Source organism: Staurois parvus, unplaced genomic scaffold, assembly GCF_062004578.1.
Source record: "Staurois parvus isolate SC_StPar_1 unplaced genomic scaffold, SC_StPar_1.0 ptg000209l, whole genome shotgun sequence".
NCBI lineage: Eukaryota > Metazoa > Chordata > Amphibia > Anura > Ranidae > Staurois > Staurois parvus.
In genome coordinates this window covers 7,113,832-7,134,221 of record NW_028318005.1, presented here as the reverse complement: position 1 = coordinate 7,134,221, position 20,390 = coordinate 7,113,832, and the positions used below count along the sequence as shown (strand labels likewise).

At 38.8% G+C, this 20,390-nt stretch overlaps 1 protein-coding gene across 1 annotated transcript in view; it reads left to right on the top strand.

The window, feature by feature from the left end:
• The first annotated feature begins 5,299 nt into the window (after positions 1–5,299).
• Positions 5,300–20,390, top strand: part of LOC149461132 (platelet glycoprotein IX-like) — a 33,628-nt gene continuing 18,537 nt past the window's right edge. Inside the window, exon 1 of the mRNA XM_089678812.1 lies at positions 5,300–5,362. The gene's annotated coding sequence lies outside the window, so the exon portion shown is untranslated. The remainder of the gene's footprint in view (positions 5,363–20,390) is intronic.

The window sequence follows — 20,390 nt, the reverse complement described above, 5'->3', positions numbered from 1 at the left end:
GAAGTTGATCTTAGATATCAGTTTCCCTTGGGTATCCTATACTCCCCTTACCCTATCTAAGTTCTAATCCCCTCAACAAAATAACAAAAAAACGCTCAATGACTGCTTTCTGTCTCTGGATAAAATCTTGTGTGGAAAATGCTGAATGAATGGCTGTGCAGGACTATAGGGGGACCCAAATCCATCAGCAATCCCTAAGAGGGTAGTGCTACACGGGTTAAACCCTTTGAGCAAAAGCAAAAAGAAAAAGTTGCTGTAACAGTAAAAATTTTTATCTGGAGTTGGGCTTTGATTTGTTTGTCTCATACTTAAACTTCATTTTAGATGGTCAGCTTTTATTTATTGACGTTCAAACATTTTTTTTTCCAAAAAAAAAATGTTGCTGTAACTTATTGAAAAGTGTTGGCTGGAGTTGGACCTTGATTTGCTTGTCTCTTTCTTGAAATCCATTTCAAACTTCATGTCCATCTAAAACTATCTTGTCCATGGGTGACAACATTGCTCTGCAGTTTCATTGCAGAATAAACAGCATTGTCATCATTTTACAAGAAGCAGGGAAAAAAATCTACTAACAGATTCAACAGGTAATAAAAATAAGTGTAGTTCTACCCACTTGAGAGCCGCTGGTTTTGGGTCCCCTTTTACTTCCTGCACAGCCAGACAACACACATTTTCCAGACAGACATGAGATTGGATTTTTTAAAATTTATTAAGGAATAAACTTGATTGAAGAATAACAAATGAGGACAATTTCCTTCTCTACACTACTGCAAAAATGGCAGATAGTTGACTGTACTAGCCAGAACCATGACAGTCTTTAGCAAAGTGACAGCTTGCAGGAGCTCTGTGTCCCCTTGAATAGATTTTTAGCAAATTCCCAACTTGTAGAAGCTCTTAGTCCACAAAGTGAATAAAATACCTGCCTATGTGGCTATGGTATCTGATCCCACGACAAGGGATTGGGTAGAACCCCCCTTCACCAGCAGCACTCCTCAACACTCCATCTTCCACCTGACTCCTCTGCTGGCCAGGCTCTGTCATATTTATGTGCTGGTCTGCCACACTGCCAGACCACTTGCCTAGGATTGGTCACACACCTCTAAATGTGCAGATCAGACCCTTCTCACCTCCGCATACTGACTTCTAGAAGCTTGTCCAAGTTTCTAAAGCAGGGAGAGGTACCAGAGGACTGAGCTGTGGAGCCCTCCTGCTTAACCTGAAGTAACCCCCTGTCTAAACCCAGGCTTCTAGAAAGCCTCTAACTACTCTCAAAAACTATGTACACTAGCGGGTGCTACAGAAATAACAGCTAGGATTCAGACAAACAAAAAATAAAAACTGTTGTGTTATTGCTAATGACAGATTGCTAATGACATCTAACAGTCTGTAGATAATGCTACTTTCCAAGGGTGTCTCTGCTGCTCCTCCATAGGCAGAGGAGCCACCCTTACCCTAGGTTCACACCTAAATGTTTTCTGCAGAATTTTGCGTTTTGCAGAAACGCAGTACAGTCCATTTAACATAATTTCCTATGGGACATGTTCACATCTCCGCATTTTCAACCAGTCCGTTTTTTGGAAAGGGTCAGGGTCTTTTTTTAAAGCAAAAAGTTGCATTTTTGGTTCTATAGACTTCAATGGAAACGCTGCAAAAAAGCATGTATTGCGTTTTTACTGCATTTTTGCCATGTATTTGATAAATTTTTTGTTTTAAATCTGCCTAGCAAAAAGAAAAATTAAAAAAAATGCAACAAAAACATGGCAAAAACGCAATGCAGAAACGGTTCATACGCAACCTGCATATGTGTGAACCTAGCCTTAGATAGAAAGTGTGTTATTGGCTGCATCACCATGGGAAAATAAAAATAAAAAATTAAACAGAAAACGAATGCAGGCAGGACATGGAATGATATACTGCAATATAGTCTTCTTTTTTTTTTTTTAAGCTACGCTTTAAGTATAGTTTATTGCAAACCATGCAGTTTCAGCTGCAACTATTCCCATCACTTTAGTCCTCATGCACACTTGACGTTTTTTTACAGCTGCTGTTTTTGGCTTTTGACATTTTTTTCTACAGCTAGTAAGCCCCCCAGCATGTTATCTTATGTGTCCATGCACACATAGACTGTTATCAACGTTTTTTGGCTGGGATGTTTTTTTGGCTGGAAAAAACCCCAGGACTAGTGGTTTCTAGAGGAGTTTTTTAGCTGTAAAAACTCTCTAATGCTGAAAAACGCGGCAAAATTTGGTAAAATGCCACAAACCAGCGTTTTTGGACTTTTGACCAAAAAAAAATTGTGAAAAAAAGCTAAAAACGCAAACGTGGAAAAGCACGGGAAAACGCCCCTAAATGCGGCTAAACGCTAATGCAAAAACGCTTAAAAAAGCTGAAAAACTCACATTTTTGACGTGACTTTACACAGCTAACGTTACCAGCATTATAAAAACATCCCGTGTGCATGAGGACTTATGAATGTGTGATTGAAGACAGTAGGGGATTGGCTATATGAGGGTGTAGGTATGTGAGAAGACCAACTCTGATGAAGAGGGTGCATGCTTCCTATAGGATCTACTATAGGGATTTCTCTTTTGTGGTAAGCATTGAACAGATCTCTTTCTGGAGGTTGTTTTAAATGACAAAGCAATTCTATAACAAATGCTTGTGAGTAGTCAGTTTTACTATTGATAAAGTATTTATGATGGTGGATACCATGCGTGTGCACTTTGTGTTTGTTCTAAAGTGCTTTATAAATATTTCCAGCCTGGAGAAAGCAGCAAAGCAATAGATAACGTGTGAAGAAGTACCAAAGCCTCAGACACTGTGGGGTTTATTTACTATAATTGAAGAGTACAGAATCTGGTGCAGCGGTGCATAGAAACCAATCAACTTCCAGGTTTCATTGCCAAAGCTTAATTGAATAGGATAAAATTAGAAGCTGATTAGTTACCATGCATGACTGCACCAGATTCTGAATGCACCAGTTTTAGTAAATCTACCCCAATGTATTACAATCACAACAACCAAGAATACATTTACCTGGAAAACACAAGTTCCAAAATGTACAGCGAGATTGTATCCTTTTTTTCCAATTGAGCACTGTTTGTAGATGCAATATACAATATAATACAAAAGTGAGATGATGACGTCGCAATCTTGACCTCAGCCAATCAGAGGAAGCTTTGTATTAATTCATAGAATGCAAAATGACATAAACAAAATGATGCAGCGCTGCTTATAAATATTAAATGAACATCAATCCGTCATGATAGCCAACCAAGGTGAATACAGTGCTCATAATGATAAAGTATACAAATTAATACAAATACCATTCCTTAACACAAAAAAGATATAGATAAATATTGAAGTGCTCAAAAAAAAAATGTGTATAAAGTTCATATATTTCCAGATATAACGCGATCCAACACCATAGATGCCAATCCGTGTTTAATGTGAATTTCATGGATAAATTAGTACTTCTCTGCTCTCAGAACTCTCACATCCAACGCATGTAAAAACTGCGTGTTTAATAAGACATCTCCACAGTAGATCACTATCTTCTTTAGCCACTAGAGGCTGTCCATTCCTCCTCCCATGCAATGGATATTTAAGGTAGCCTTTAGAGACCCTCTTTTTCAGTAGCCTCACCCAAAAGAAAATACGTCTTATATAGTGTAATAGATTAGTAAAACTTCCAATATTAATTAAAATCGCACTTACATTCAATTAAAATAGATGCACTTTACAGATAAGAAATCACTCCTTGTACTTCCTTAATCTGCTTCTGCCCGACGCATTGCGTCACCATCATGTGACTTCATCAGGGGCTCTGATTTTGCATATCACCTAGTAGGCGCAGAAGTTCACTTCACTTATTCATAGAATGCAAAGCTCCCTGTGAATGGCTGAGCATCATAAAGCCTGAATCGATTTTGTCTCTGAAGTGGGTCAGAAAGTCCCCATCCTGCTACCGGAGCACAGTGCCGTATACTGTACATAGTTGAAGCTACATACAGTTTATACAGCACTTACAGCCTCTGCATCTGTTAGTGAAGTAAATCCAGCTTGGTCCACATGAACTATTTAAAATTCACTAAAACCTGGAGATCAGCTTTAATTTGTGTCTTTTATATTAGCTTGGAGTTCAGCTTTAGGTCCCATGCTCCCTATACTCATAAATGCAGGTATTTTCCTTGGCTGCCAGCAGTTGGTAGGTAAGAAAATGTAACTGGTGGTACCATCATTAAGGTGAACCTGTCACATTGCAATGCACAGGCAAAGCACAGTATGGCCAGCCTAAAGTAATATTAAAGGTTATTTTTTTAAAATAAAAAAATAAGTTATACTTACCTGTCCCTTACCTCCTCTTTGGAAGTCCCCTTCCAGTGCTGTCTGCTCCTTCTTCCTCTGGGTGCCTCCTTAGGAAGCCAACTGCTGTAGGAGCACCTGTGCATGCACTCTCCCAGGCCGGGTTGTGTGTGTCCATAGACACACACACAATGCTGGTAAGCAATGCCCCCACCCCCTCCTCACAAGAGTTTGACTTGCAGTAGTAGGAACCTATGGCTCCCACTAGTCTCAGTGTGTCCTGTGAGACAAGGAAGAGAAGGGAGTGCTGCTGCAGCAAGAACAAAACTGGATCTGCCAGGTGAGTGTTTAGGCTTTGGTCTAGAGCAAGGGTGCCAAACTGGCGGCCCTCCAGCTGTTGAAAAACAACAAGTCCCATGAGGCATTGCAAGATTGACAGTTACAAGCATGATTCCCAAAGGTAGAGGCACGATGGGACTTGTAGTTTCGTAGCACCTGGAGGGCCGGCAGTTTGACACCCCTGGTCTAGAGGGGTGGGGTTAAAATGATAGTAGGACTTTTTTTACCTTAATGCAGAGAATGCAATAAAAAAAGACTTTATAACCACTTATTTTAATTTAAATGTTTACTTTATTTAGAGCATTAGATAATGGTGAAAGGAACTACTTGCAGATAGACAGATATTACAGGCCTTTCGTAGTCTGTGGTGTTGTTTCCCATTGCTTTAACTTTAAAATGAGCAGAGAAATTTGATGGCGACATCCAGAGAAGCGGGTGTATAAGACTGATATGGTTGTGGTGTTAGGACAGAATGAGGCTGCTAAAAATATATTAAATCTAAAGGTCACCCTGCCGTACATTGCTGTCAGTTGAAAGCGTAAAATAGTGTATTATCAGCCGGTGGCAAATGAAAGAAGGGTATTCAAATGAGTTCCCAAGAAATCATTTCCTTCCTGACTCTTTTGAATGCAAGATAAGTCAGAACATTGGGTTAGTTTTGCACAGTTGAGTGCAAGTCACAACTTTGCTGAGTTCAAGAATATCGCACTGGACAAAGGTTAGTAGCACTGGTCCCAGGATACAGGATAGGTAATAGAGCTGTCATTCCATGACTTGCTTTCTGTATCCTGGTCTATGGTTCAGAGGAACTGATTTCTATGTTAGCCATTTCTTAGCATGTCTTTACTGCTCAATAATTTTCAGTATGAATTTATCTTTTTTTTTTTAAGCCCATAAAAGGTATTAACGTAATAGCCTAATAAAGTGTTTTACAAACTCCTCCTCTTCACATTACCAATTTTATGTATGGTTTCAAGCACAATTTAAGTATCTGGGATTATGTAATCTGAACCATAGGTCATATGCAGTTATGTTTTCTAAATTGAAGACTAAAGCTTTAAGCTCTACACTATAGAATGTAAAGGAAAATGATTGTATTTAGATTAATAATAAAGTCTCCTAGCACTGGTTACAAGTACAGTGGTACCTCGGTTTACGTACGCCTCAGTTAACGTAATTTTCGGTTTACGAATGAAAATCCATTGAAAATAATGCCTTTATTAATTTTTTTTGCAATACGAACAGATTAATTGGTTTTCAATGCATTTACGATTTTTTTTTAATCATGTCCCTGTGCAGTGCTATACCTTTAAAGTGCACTTTATAAAGAGTTTTGAACAGATAAGACTTCTTTTGACTTTTTTCTGACCTCCGGAACGGATTATTTGGTTTTCAATGCATTTACGAATTAATTTTTAATCATGTCCCTGTATAGTATTTATGCCTTTAAAGTGCACTTTATAAAGAGTTTTGAACAGATAAAATACTTTTTTTTTTACTTTTTTCTGACCTGCGGTCAGAAAAGAGATTAATTGGTTTTCAATGCATTCCTATGGGAAATCGCGTTTCGGTTTACAAATTTTTTGCAATACGAAAAGTCCTACAGAATGCATTAAAATCGTAAATCGAGGTGTGCCTGTACAGACATTAGGTTATTAGGTTATTGTATGATTATAAAGCAGTGAATGTGACATTCACCTAACATTTACTGCAGGTAAAAAAAACTCCCTGTCATTTAAACACACAAGCACCAGGAAGATTCAACTGCTGTGAATATCTGGGTGAACGTCACATTTACTGCTTTATTAATATACCCCTAAGAGTTTGTGTATTTGTGTGAACAATTTAAATGGTCATGTTACAAGAGTTAAAGTTTGGTAACTTAGAAGTTCCTCTTTGGGACCACATAAACAAACGGGTTGATTTACTGAAGGAGCTCCACAGACATGGTGTGAAGAAGTCCTAAGGCTATGCTTAGATGTGCGAATGACATTGCCACACCTCTGAAAAGTGATCTGTGGCGGATAACTTTTCTGAGACATTTGACAGTGGTAGAGGAGGTGATATATCACCTTCTCACCATCTATATTAACCTTGCATATGTGGCACCACCAAACCACAATTGCATGCATTAGTCCTCATGCACACTTGACGTTTTTACAGCGGCTGTTTTTGGCATTTGATGTTTTTTTCTACAGCTAGTAAACCTCATAGCATGTTAGCCTATGTGTCCATGCACACAGACTGTAATCAAAGTTTTTTGGCTGGAAAACCCCCCCAGAACTATTAGGTTTCTAGAGGAGTTTTTTAGCTGTAAAAACGCTCTAACGCTGAAAAACGTGGAAAACCGCCGCAAACCTGCGTTTTTGGACTTTTTTTGACAAAAAAAAATTATTATTGGTAAAAAGAACAAAAAAAAGCTAAAAAACGCTGCAAAACGCTAATGCAAAAACACAAAAAAAAAGCTGAAAAACTCACATTTGTAACGTGACTTTACACAGCTAGCGTTATCAGCGCTATCAAAATGTCCAGTGCGCATGATGACTTACACACATTTGTTTAAATGGGTTGCATTTGATCAGTTCACAGTGCTGCCTGAAGAATGTATTATTTATTTATTACAGGCACTCATATGTGAGAGTGCAGTGCATTGTGGGGCGCTTGGTGGGCAAACATCCCGCCAAACACCCTTACTGTTCGTGTGTTCACCGAACACCCAATGTTCGACTCAAACATCCGGCCCAATGCTATTCTTAATAGATCAGTTGTGCAATCTATTGCTAATTGATTTAGACAGATTAATTGACCATTTGAAAGCTTGGTCATCAACATAAGAAGGTTTTCAATTTTCAGAAGACTTTGGTCAGACATCTAAACTGATCTCTTTTCTGAAAAATATGCTTGGCCATACACAAGCAATTAAAACTGGACTTCTGGTCACTTGGGTTTTGTCGGCCACTCTAGAACACCTACTTGTGGCATTATGCTTTCTGGACATCAATGGTGTAGTTCAAGTGTCCACCAGTGGGTGTCTCCCAACAGTCAGCAGGCTCAAGCAATAAGTTACCACCTGATGCTGGCTGCTGGGAGAGTATTTAGTTCCGCTTCAGAAGTATAAAGCTGGCCATACAATAGTAGAATTTCATTCGAAATTTTTAATTTATGGAAAGTACATTCAATTTCCTAAACGTTAGTGTGGTGAAAAAAGCGGTTATTTGGTTATTTTCAACTGTAGTGATGACAAATTGCAAAGAAGTAGGATGGAAAATATTTCTTGAACGAACAAATTTCTAACCGTTTATGTGATTTTCATTCTGAAGTTTCTATTCATACCAGAATCAAAAACAAAGAAAACTTTAAAGTGCTTTTGAACAACATTCGTCAAGTCTCTGTTGGAATTATCAAATGTACTGCTGGAATTGTTTGTATGAACATTCATTGTTGAGTATGCAAGTGTATGGCCATCTTTAGAGTGCCTTATTATTTTACCTGTGTGCCTGTATACTCTGAATCTGTTATTCCCTGAATTGGTTAACTGTTCTGGCCGCCATTCCTGTGTTAAGCTCTTTTAACCCCCCTGGCGGTATTCCCAAGCATAGCTCTGGGTTAACTTTCAGTACCAAAGGCGGTAACCCTGAGTTACACTCGGGATTACACTGCAGCGTTGCTCAGGGATTCCCTCTTGCACTTACCTTGTCCTCCGCGATGTCCTCCCTGCAGCGTCCCTGGCCATCTCCTCCAGCCGATGCCGGCATCTGTCTTCCGTTCCCTGCGAGCATCGTGACGTATGGGGGATGGAACGGCGGGAAATTCAAAAATGTTACAAATGTGACATTCACTAAATACACTAAAATCTTATAGTATTATATAACTGTATCAAAGCATTTCACATACATATTGTCCCTAGTGCTTTGTCCTGTGCCCTGTCTGCATTTTTACTGTTCTTTCTGCCTGGAAACTGAGAAATGTCCATGGCATCCAAAAAGCGTCCCTTTAGGTCAAAATCGGTTTTAGACCAGCTAGAGAACAGCGATAGTAAATCAGAACCACTTGCAGAATTGAGTGATAATGATTCGTGGGGAAATGAGTCATCAGACACCGAAAACGATTTTGCGACTGAGCTCAGTGATGTGCGAACTTGGCGCTATATTTCAAATTTCAGTGTTTTTGGTTTGATTATATTATTGAATTAAATGTATTATTATTATATTATTATTTTTTATGATTATTTATTACATTATAATTTATGATTTCGTGTTTCAAATTTTATCCTACCCGGGATGTTTACTAGACTCTTGTTCGGACAGATTTCAGTGAGTTATTCCTAAGAATTACAGGCCTACAATAAAAAAACAACGTATTTCCATGCAAAAAAAATGTACCGCTTTGAGCACAGAAATATTGACATAATCAGACCGCTAGGGAGGTTAATTTGTTCTTGCACCGTACCCTGCTCTGCCTGTTGCCCCTTCTCCTCTGTGCATAAGTAGTTTCCACTTTTTATGCATTCTTGCTGGGTTGTGTATAGGTTGCTGTATTTATGTTTTGTGTCACTATTTGTATTTCATAAAAAGTTCTATTTTATCATTTAGGGTTTAGTTTGGTTTCCTTTATGCAGTTTCCATTTATCTAGTGCAGCACTGCAAGATATCAGTGTGTGGTATTCGGGCATAATATTGAGGCCAAACAACCCGATGGGCTACACTAGGAATCTGTGTTATTTGCTTGTGTTCACTTTTTGCATAATTGTGGGAATACTGGCTCACTGCATCCAAACTATGTTCTCAATTACACAGCCACACATGTCAATTTGACAGGCATGTGGGTGCTGTAGAGCGACCCTGAATGCAGACAGTGTGCATTTTAGGGTGCTTTCCCTCACGTGCATTATCTGTCCACGCAGAGTTTGCGTCTCTATAGACTTGAATGGACTGCCTGCACTCAGTACCTGATGGTTCAAACCATATAAAGACATCTCATTCATGGACTATGGGTCTCAGCACCTATGTAATTGTGGCTTTAGTGTATCTCAGGTCTCAGAATGTGTCTCTGGTGTAGTTGCTGGATGATGACAAACTATGGATGAGGACAAACCCTGAATGATGACAAACCATGTTTCTGTAAACACTATTATGTATATTCAGGACATGCAGGACTGTAATAATGTGGTACTTTCTGTAGTTAGACATGGGAAAATGAGGTTGAGTTTTGTTCAAACTCTACTCCAAACCTGGTAAGACATGTCATCCTCAGCCACCAATCCATGCCTACTTCTAGATACCAGCATTCCGAAATATCTTCATCTTCGTTACCCAGAGCAAGCACAGCTACAACTCCGTACACCTTACTCCCAGCCATACTGTATGTCAGTACTGAACTCCACAGCCTTCTGCTCCTTTTCACACTAATTGTACAGCCCTTGTAATTAGTTACCTGAAATTTCTTTCCACTGCCCTATTAGCCCTCATGCACACGGGACGTTTTTACAGCTGCTGTTTTTGGCGCTTGACATTTTTTTCTACAGTCAATAAACCCCCCAACTTGTTATCCTATGTGTCCATGCACACATAGGCTGTAATCAACGTTTTTTGGCAGGAAAAAAAACCCCCAAACTAGTGGGTTTCTAGAGGAGTTTTTTTAGCTGTAAAAACGTTCTATAAAAAGTGGGAAAACACAGTAAAATGCGGTAAAACGCAGTAAACCGCTGCAAACCGGTGTTTTTGGACTTTTTTTTACCTAAAAACTGCAAATGCAAAAAACCACTGGAAAACACAGCTAATCGCAGCAAAACACCCCTAAAAGCTAATGCAAAAACGCTAAAAAAGCTAACAAACACATTTTTAACGTGACTTTACACAGCTAATGTTGCCAGCGTTATTAAAACATCAAGTGTGCATGAGGACTTACCCATGGCAACCCCCAAGACACTCTGTCCTGACAGTGCTACTATGCACTCTGCGGTTCCCTCAGCTGCTCCAATTCTTGATCGACTCCCAGAAATTACCGATAGGGGTCCAGTGACCATACCAATAAGAGGCAAACGTTATTTCCACCACACACTATTTAGTCACAGTCCATGCCAGCCTGCATTCAGTGAGATGTACCAGCACCCGCATGGCTGTAAAATTGGGACCAGCAGCTGTGTCCTTACAGCCATCGCTTTACAATAGACATGCATGGGACTGCCTACAAGCGGATGTATGGAGCATCTGTGCGGGCAAAGATGGCTCTTTGCATGGGTGTACAGATAGGTACAACTGTGTGAATGAGACCTTACAGATGCGAAAGCTGTAGCCTTACCCTAAAAACCCACACAACCATACATCAGCATTGTACGTGGTTGCAGTCACACATATGGTGCAATTTTTGTTGCTTTGTGGCAAAACATCATGGCCATGATAAATATACAACCCTGTTTGGCTGCCTTTGCAGCTTAAAGTGTTACTAAACCCACAACAGTAAAATCAGTCTGTATATGCAGTAAAGCATGCTTGTTATACTCACTGTGGAACCTGAGGGGTTAATCCTCTGCATTGTGTAAAAAGGCAATTTGATCCTGATTGCTCTATTCCTCCCCTGGTTAAAGTTCACCTCTTATCTCCTGATAAGACAGACTGAACCGTAGGCATTTTGCACATGCTCATTTTGGTGTGTATTGCTAGAGTTTTTTTTCTTGGGAGAGTGCATGTAATCAGCACAGGGCCAATCAGCACTGGTCAGAGGTCAGGGGTTTTTCATCCTCCTACAGCATAAAAAAAACTCCTCCTACAAGCTTTAGCTAGTGCTTGGCTGGACATTGAGAGAAGCCACAAGACTGCTATAACATTTGATGAGAAAAAGTATTTTGTAGTTTATGTTTACTAAAATAATTGCATTTCCATGTTCTGTGTACTGTGGGAGACCGGATATAGTGAATGCAGGGTCCAGGGTTTAGTAACACTTTAAGTGGGGGGCTGTAAAAACGTGGCTCGGCTGTCTGTTTTTACTGCCCCCAAACTGCATGTGTAAACTTAGCCTTAGAACTGTAGACTGTAGAAAGGGTATAGTGGTCTCCTCTTTCCACCCCAGCCTGCTCATTGGACAACAGCACAGTTATCTAACCGGTGGCCCTCCAGCTGTTGCCAAACTTCAAGTCCCATGAGGCATTGCAAAATTGACAGTTACAAGCATGACTCCCAAAGGCAGAAGCATGATGGGACTTGTAGTTTGGCAACGGCTGGAGGGCCGCCAGTTTGACACCCTTGGACAACAGCCTAATGAGGTCATTTGTTCACTCTGTTCTTATCAGTGTTCTGAATAGGGGATTGCAAGAAAACAATATCAAATTCAATAAAACAAGCACAATTCACATGCAGACATGACTTGCATTAAAAATATAATTTGAACAATTTATTAATGAATATGTAAGCCGTGTACCGGGGTGGGCTCCCCAGGATACAGTGAAGTCACGAACAAGGAAAGCAACCCCAACACCAGCTTTTGCCACAACAGAATTGTACTTAGATGTGGCAAATAAACACAACCACAAATGCTGGAAACATACAATAAATTTACATACACCCAGCCCAAATGCTGAGACCCTTGTGCTGCACAGCACGGCGCCTTCTGATGGATGAAGGTAGAAAGTGAAGTAATTACCTACTGGCGGGCACAACTAAGCTGCCACACCTTACCTGTTATTACCCTAAAAGAGCAGGAATCAGTGTATGGGTGTATGGTATGGGCTAGCCTGCGGTGCAGCACAACAGCTTACAATCGTACACAAATCTACAGTATTGCCTCTCCCATAACTGGTCCTGTAGCACGTGCCTGAGTACTACTTCTGAGCAAAACGCCAGTCTGGCTTGAGTTTGTAGGATTCTATCAGCTCTCCAATGTGAAATGTCACTTTAAGATGTGGAGTCCTTCCAATGATCAGTAATAACACTTGTGGCCTGACACAAACAGAGACCCTAATTATAGGCCTGGACTCAGTCTCAAGGCGCCAACACTGAAATGAGGTGCGTGCACGATCTTACCGACCCGGGTCTGCTTTGCATCTGCTAGTGACTCTGAACAGAACAAATGTCTCTCCAACAAGCATGCGGTCTCGCCGTATATGTTGCTTAGTTCCTCTGCTCTCATCAGCCTTCCTGGCAGCAATTTCATCAGCATTCCTGGCAGCAATCTCATCAGCATTCCTGGCAGCAATCTCATCAGCTTCCTAGCAGCAATCTCATCAGCTTCACTTAGCTGCAGCTCTGGTTACGGAGGGACGCTTTCACAACTGGATGTCATCAGATTCTCAGCTCACAGGGCCCCTTATTGCTTATGCTCCAAAACATGGCTTCTCTCTCTCCTTCCTGTTCTCTCCAACCCTGTGTGCAAAAAACCCCACCTCTTCATGAATATACAAATATCTACTATGCAGTCTGAGGCTGTGTTAGAAAAACAGTGACATCTTGTGGCTAAACCGCAGAATGTCAGTCAAAACATTAATTTACTTCCACACAAACAGTGTTCAAATAATGAGAGCTGTTTCCCCATCTCACAAATACATAGCTGCATTCATTTATGTCTTTTTATTTGCCAGTTCACCATTAAAATATCAATAAAACACACTGAAGATTTCTGTTTATACGAGATCAACTTTTATTTTAGCGGTTACATCAGACAGCTTTTCATCATGAAAAAGAATGATCTAATTGGAAAAAAGGGCATTACATTTTATTTATGACTCAATAATTGCTCTTAATGAAGTTGATAAATTTATTTTTATGGGCCATATTTCACCCACAGACAATTAGCTTCAACTTAAAAAAGTTTCAGTCTTTTGCTACAGCTGCATTTTCTAATTAGAAAGGAGCTGGTGAGATGTGATGCAAATAGCATAATCTTCGACTTTCACTCCTAATTTCCTTCTTTTTATAGCGGAAAAGTCCATTACCTGGGCTATTAACATGTGGCTTCTGAGATTCACACATCTGACACAAAGTGAATGTTTGCAAACGGATTTGTGTAATAACCAGATACATTTCTAATGCACAAAAAAATAAAAATATATGCAGCTATTCACTGCATTTATAGATTAATGATGGTATTTAGTCAGTTTCTGCTTTCATTTTTACTCATTTCCCTTAATATATGTATTTATGGCATGAATTTCTTTTCTGCAATATTTTCACATTATACTGGTATGACCATTTCTCAGTAAATGATACTTTTAAAGGAAATCTATACAGCACAGACTTGCATTTTATAACACCAGCATTGTAATAATAATGATACAAATATTAGTTGTTATTGACAATCCAATGCAAACTTACTTGTAAAAGCTCATTTCATATTGTGAGTTCTGCCTGTCTGCTGGCCATCTATTTCCACAATTTCCTGCATGATTTGCAGCTTATCCTTTCAGATTTACTTTCAATTTTAAGGACTACATATCCCATGGTGCTTTGCTGCCTGCAAGCTGATTCCTGTACTGACTCCGCCTCCTGAAACTCTTCCTCTCAGCCCCTCTGTAGTTCAGAAGGCAGGCTCTGTGAAATGTGTGACACACAGCAGTGCTTACTCACAGGGCATAGTGACTACATGTCACAGAATTCAAGGAAATAAATGTGCAAAGATCTTCACAAAGTAAGTTTACAAGCTTCAAGATCATTCAGATTAATAGAATATAAATAATTGTAATACAATGTGGAAATGAATAAATGATTTTAGATTTTGATCATAGGTATGCTTAAAGGCACAGGTATCAAACTGGTGGCCCTCCAGCTGTTGCCAAACAATAAGTCCCATGAGGCATTGCAAGATTGACAGTTACAAGCATGACTCCCAAAGGCAGAGGCATGATGGGATTTGTAGTTTCGCAACACCTGGAGGGCCACCAATTTGACACCCCTGCTTTAACCACTTCAAGTCCAGACACTTTCACCCCCTTCCAGTCCAGGTCAATTTTCAGCTTTCAGCGCTATCACACGTTTAATGACAATTGCGCGGGCATGCAACACTGTACCCATATGAATTTTTTAGCATTTTTTTGGGTAGATAAAACTTTATTTTGGTGGTATTTATTCACCACTGGGATTTTTTATTTCTACAAAAATTAAAAAGTCCAAAAAGTTTGAAAAAAAAGCGCTTTTCTTATAAAATTTTGCAAATAAATAATCTAATAAATCTTGGCCAAAATGTATTCATCTATCTTTTTAGTAAAAAAAAACCAAATTAGTTTATAACCAAAATGATAATTAAAAAAAAAATTTTTTTACATTTTTATTTTTTTTATATTATTATTTATGTTTGTTTTTTTAACATACTGTCACCCTAGCAGTACAGTGTCACCATAGTGACACTGTACTACTTGTGGGGGGTGATGAAGATTTTTTTTTTTTTTTTTTTTACACTGATTGCTTTTACACCCAGCCATTTATATACATGGGCCAGATGGGAAGTGGTTAAGACATGGGTGCTAAATCTATGGCCTTTTATGTGTTGCGGAGATACAAGTCCCATGAGGCATTGCAAGGCTGACAGAAGCATGACTTCTAAAGGCAGAGGCATGATGGGACTTGTAGTTCTGCAACAGCTGGAGGGCCACAGGTTGAGCACCCATGCTTTAAAAGAACTCTGCACTGAAAAATTATAGAGGCTGCTATTATTAAAGAATAACCTTGCCTTTTGAGAACAAAAATGCACATTTTTTGCAGGTAAAAAAATGTGAATTTATTTTTTTTTCTGAGGAGCTTGCAGTGCATTGCATTGCAATCAGCAGATCGTGGGTGCAAGGTCAGTCTCCTGCAGACTCACAGGATAGCTGTCTGCCAATACCTCATGTATAAACTATGAGGGCTCACCAAAGCCTTGGGAGTTCATTGAGAACTACAAGCTGTCAGCTTCAATGGCTGATGGTACTTGTAGTCTATTCATTCACAGGAAACAGTGAATGAATGATGCCAACATGTGGGCGGAGCCCCACATGGCTGCGCTGTTTTCAAATTGTGACAGCATGCACAAGGAGAAGATCCCCACTCACTGTCACGGGGGGAATCAGGGGGAGAGGGGAAGCATGCCTAACATGTTACATGTTCCACCCTAAATATGGGTGTAACATGTAATATGTTCAGATAGGTGAACTTAGCCTTTAAAGTGTATGTAAAGCCCAATTTGTTTATTTAATTTTGAATAGAATGTGAAGGAGTTAGAACTACATGAGGATTTTATGCTGTCAGTGCCCCTGCTGGGAAGATTTAGCCTCTCTATTGATTCTGAAGGCTATTGTCTTTGGCTCAGAATGCTATGGGGAATCCAAAATTTATAGCTGTCATATGAACCAAAGGTGAGGGTAAGTATTTCAAATGGGACATCTGTTCTGTGACAACTGTGTAAGACAGTTAATTAAGCTGGCCACACACTAGTAGATTTTTGAACTAACATTCATACAAACAATTGCACAGAAATCCTCAGCACATTCAAAGGATTGACTAATATGGTTCGAAATCACTTTAAAACTTTGTTTGCTTTTAACAGCTGCGTGCAGATAGCAGCTATTGTCGACTCCATACACTTCAATGACAGGCTGTTGGCAACCGCAGATATTCATGCCACTTTGCAAAACCAGTGGTCAGCTGTTGGGCAGCTATCCACAAGCAGTAGATTCCTGCTGCTAGGATTTGCATTGTGGCTAATGCCTATATGAATGCTTTCTTAAGTAGAACTACCCACATGGACGAAAAATACATTTGAAATATATTTTAAAAATATTCTTCCCAAATATATTGACATATATTTGAAATACTACAATTTTGGCCACATTCAATATATTTCAAAATATATTTCAATATATATATATATACCGCATGTTGAAATTAGTTTTTTTATATATTACAACATATATGAAAAATATTTGTAAAAATATATATTTTTTAAATATATTCTTCAGATTTTTTTTAACATAAGAAAATCATTTTAACATATATTTTTACATATATTTGTAAATGCATTCCAATAATGTAGATTTTTAAAGACATACAGTATATTAGAAATGTATTTATAAAAATATTTTTCATATATCTTGTAATAAAAATGCATTTATATATATATATATATTTAGTGAAATATATTGAATATGGCCAAAATTGTAGTATTTCAAATATATGTAAAAGCAAACTTTCTTTCATTTTGTATAGAGTAAGGGAGGGTTATAACCCTTGTCAGATTTTTTTTTTTTTGCCATGTCCTATTGGGGAGATTTTTTTGTTTACATCCTGTCCCAAAGCCAAAACAGGAAGTGAGAGGAAATTCTTCCAAAGTGAGGAAATCCTTTGTTGTTGTCACCAGAGTTACCAGAAATAGTACCCTTTTTGGAAGATTTCTCTTCTATTCCTGTTCTGGTGGGATTTTCTTTCACTCTTGGAGATAATGGTATACAGAATCCCCTCACGGGGCACAGACAGTGATAAAAAAAAACCTGACAGCTGTTCTAATCCCTCTCCATTATACTAGTTATACTGTAAATTCTTTCTACTGTGCTAAAAGACATGTTCACGCTGGAAATTTTCATTTCATTTGAGATGCATTCGTTCTTTGAAGAATTTTGATTTGTTATATTTGTTATGTTGAACTGATTCATTTTTGGAATTTGTTTTATATATTCATTAGTCTGGGTGGTTTTGAAAAATTATGCAGTTTTTTTTTAATTCCTATATATTAGTTTTTGGTTTTATTATTCCGGGTGGATTAGATATTCATATGTCAAAACTATTCATAAGGATTCGATATTTATGGGAGCAGCAGAATAAATAATGCAAGATTTGATAGCTCCAAACTTTTTAAAGAACTTTTTTGACTGTGGAACAAAACAGACTGACTGACAATTACAAATTCAATTTAAATCACAAAATTACTCGAATCTGAATTTGAAAATGTATTTCACCATGAGCCTGAACTACTATAGCATCATATAATGTCATCTGAATGAAATGAAAGCATTCATTAATTTCATTATAACATTTTTCAGTATGAGCAATGCTAGTGGTTACATAGCCAAAAGTCCAGGTACTCACCAGTCACCTCCTCTTACCAGTGTCATTGTGGGCTTTGGCTTTCAGAGGGGCAAGCAATTGCAAATATTGGGTATGGTGGGCTTCCCGCAACTTGCAAGAGGATGGGTTGGTAGGAAAACACTTTGAAGAAGTGTTCTTATCAACGACTCGGTGACTGCACATGTGAAGGCTACTTGTACGGTGAGGCATGTTAATATAAGCCTCACCCCACCAAGGCCCAGCAGTTCTCTAATTGACTGCATGTGCAGTTCAAAGCCGCTGACAAGGACAGTTTTACAGGTACTTTTCTCCTGTTTGGGGACAGGAGAAAAGTGTCTGTTAACTCTGCCCCAGACACGCAGCCATCTTTGCCCCCCAAACAAAAAGTGACTAAAGCTATAGAGAATTTTTTTTTTTTAACTATCTTTAGATTTTAACCACTACCTGACAGTCGTATGTAGATATACATCTTGGTATTAAGTAGCTTGGTGTCATTTTTTTTTTACAGCCAGCCATCAGCTTTTTTCTAAAAGTGTTTTAGGTGCCTCTACAGCTGCTGATCACTTTTACGGTACTAAGAAGGGCCGCCACTCCTCCCTCCTGCTGCTTCCCGCAACGGTTCACAGGCTCTTCTGGACTACAGTAAACAGCCAGGATCTCTTCACACAGAGAAGGTAGAGGTACATCTACTCTGTGACTATTGAAGCCAGAAGCGATGATGATTTCATCACTTCCAGTTTCAGAGCTGTCATTTCCTGGCCGCTACAGCCAGGGAAGCAGCTAATCAAGCACGGTCTGTGCTTGATTAGCTGCTTTGAAGAGCAAAGAAGACCTGCCACCTGCCCAAAGCTACCACACAGATTGTTATCTCTTGTGATAACAATACATTTAAATGAAAGAAATGGGAAAACAAAATTTGAATAAGATTATTATTATTATACAGGATTTATATAGCGCCAACGGTTTGCTCAGCACTTTACATTATAGTGGGAGACAATACAGTAACAATATAGTTCAATACAAGAGGGATTTGAGGGCCCTGCTCCTTGGAGCTTACAATCTAGGAGGGCGGGGTGAATGGTACAGTAGGTAATCACTGTGGGGGATGGAGTGGTTGGAAGAGTAGAGGATTCTAGTATTAGCAGAGGGTTCCCTGAAGAGATAGGTTTTCAGTGATCGCCTAAAGGTAAGTAGAGTAGGTGATAGTCTGATAGATTGGGGTAGGGAGTTCCAGAGGATGGGCGACGCCCTGGAGAAGTCTTGGAGACAAGCATGGGAGGAGGGGATAAGGGAGCTAGAGAGTAGGAGATCTTGCGAGGAGCGGAGTGTACGGTTTGGGTGATATTTAGAGATAAGATCGGTTATGTTCGGTTAAGATAAAGAAAAATGAATGTCAGAGTGAGAGCAATAACTCTAGCACCATAATTCATGGTTAACTCTAAACCAATACCCTGCAAAGGCTTCACCTATGAAAAAATGTAGGTAATGTATTTTGTCACCATTTCATGCAATTGTGAGTCTTGACATGTTTGTTATCTATGTACTGAATGCAACATCATCATTTATATTTTAATAAAACATTGGGTATTTTATTGTTTTTGTGTGCACTAAAATTATTTTTAGTGTATTTTTTTCCTAAAAATTGCATTTGATAAACAGTTGCACAAACATTGTGTGACATATAAAATTCCAACAGTCACCATATTATTCTCCAGGACTTCTGTTTTCTGAAAATATATCACGTTTGGGGGTTCAAAGTAATATCCTAGCAAAAAATTGCGGATTTTTAATGTGTGTGAAAAATTGGAAAATTATGTGTAAACTGGCCATACACAGATTTTTTTTTTTATTCAGCCAACGGGCTGGATGGAAGAATTCCACCACCAAGACATTGCATTCTGATAGTAGCAACTGTCACTGTCACAATAAACTGATCACCTGCTGCACTTGATTGATCAAGGAAAATCTTCCAACATGTCCATTCGATAGAAGTTGATCAGATGGCCACAAAAGAATTGAAATTTGGATGTCCCATGATTAACTGTCTTTATTTCGATCAGTGTAAGGTCAGGTTAAATCTAGAAGATCAATCAAAAATGAAAATTTCCATATTGATTTCTACTGGTGTGTGTCTACTTTAATACTGTACATGTAGCAGCATAGAAAAAAATAAGTGATTCATTGTATCTATGATTATTAAGTCATAAAACAGTTTTAATATGAGGATATGGCTCATCTGAGGGCTCACTTAGTACAGTTCAAGGTTTCCATTTAGCTGTGGTCTCTGAGCTATCTCTTCTCTGGGTAAAACAGTAATTTAGCCGCAGTTTGTGCCAGGTGTCTCAACCTAATTTGCAATTCTTATGGACCTTTCCACAATTAAATTTCTGTTTTAATATTTAATTTCTCAGCCGAGCGTCCCAAGGAAATTACCATAAATGGATATGGCATTAAATATAGTTAGTTACTGATATTCATTTACTAGACTGATAACACTGGGTTCGAACTGCTGCAAATAAGTGTGTGCGTGTGAAAATAGCATTTATAATCAGGCGTATGTAATACGGCTATGCAAAAAGGGAGTGATGATGTGCCATGTGTATAGAAACCTGATTTCAATTTACAACAAATAAATGATTTTCTGAATCTGAGTGACTGCTGTGGGCTGCTGCACATTTCTTTTGCCTTATTAAATACGTTTAACACAGTTACTATTTTCTATAA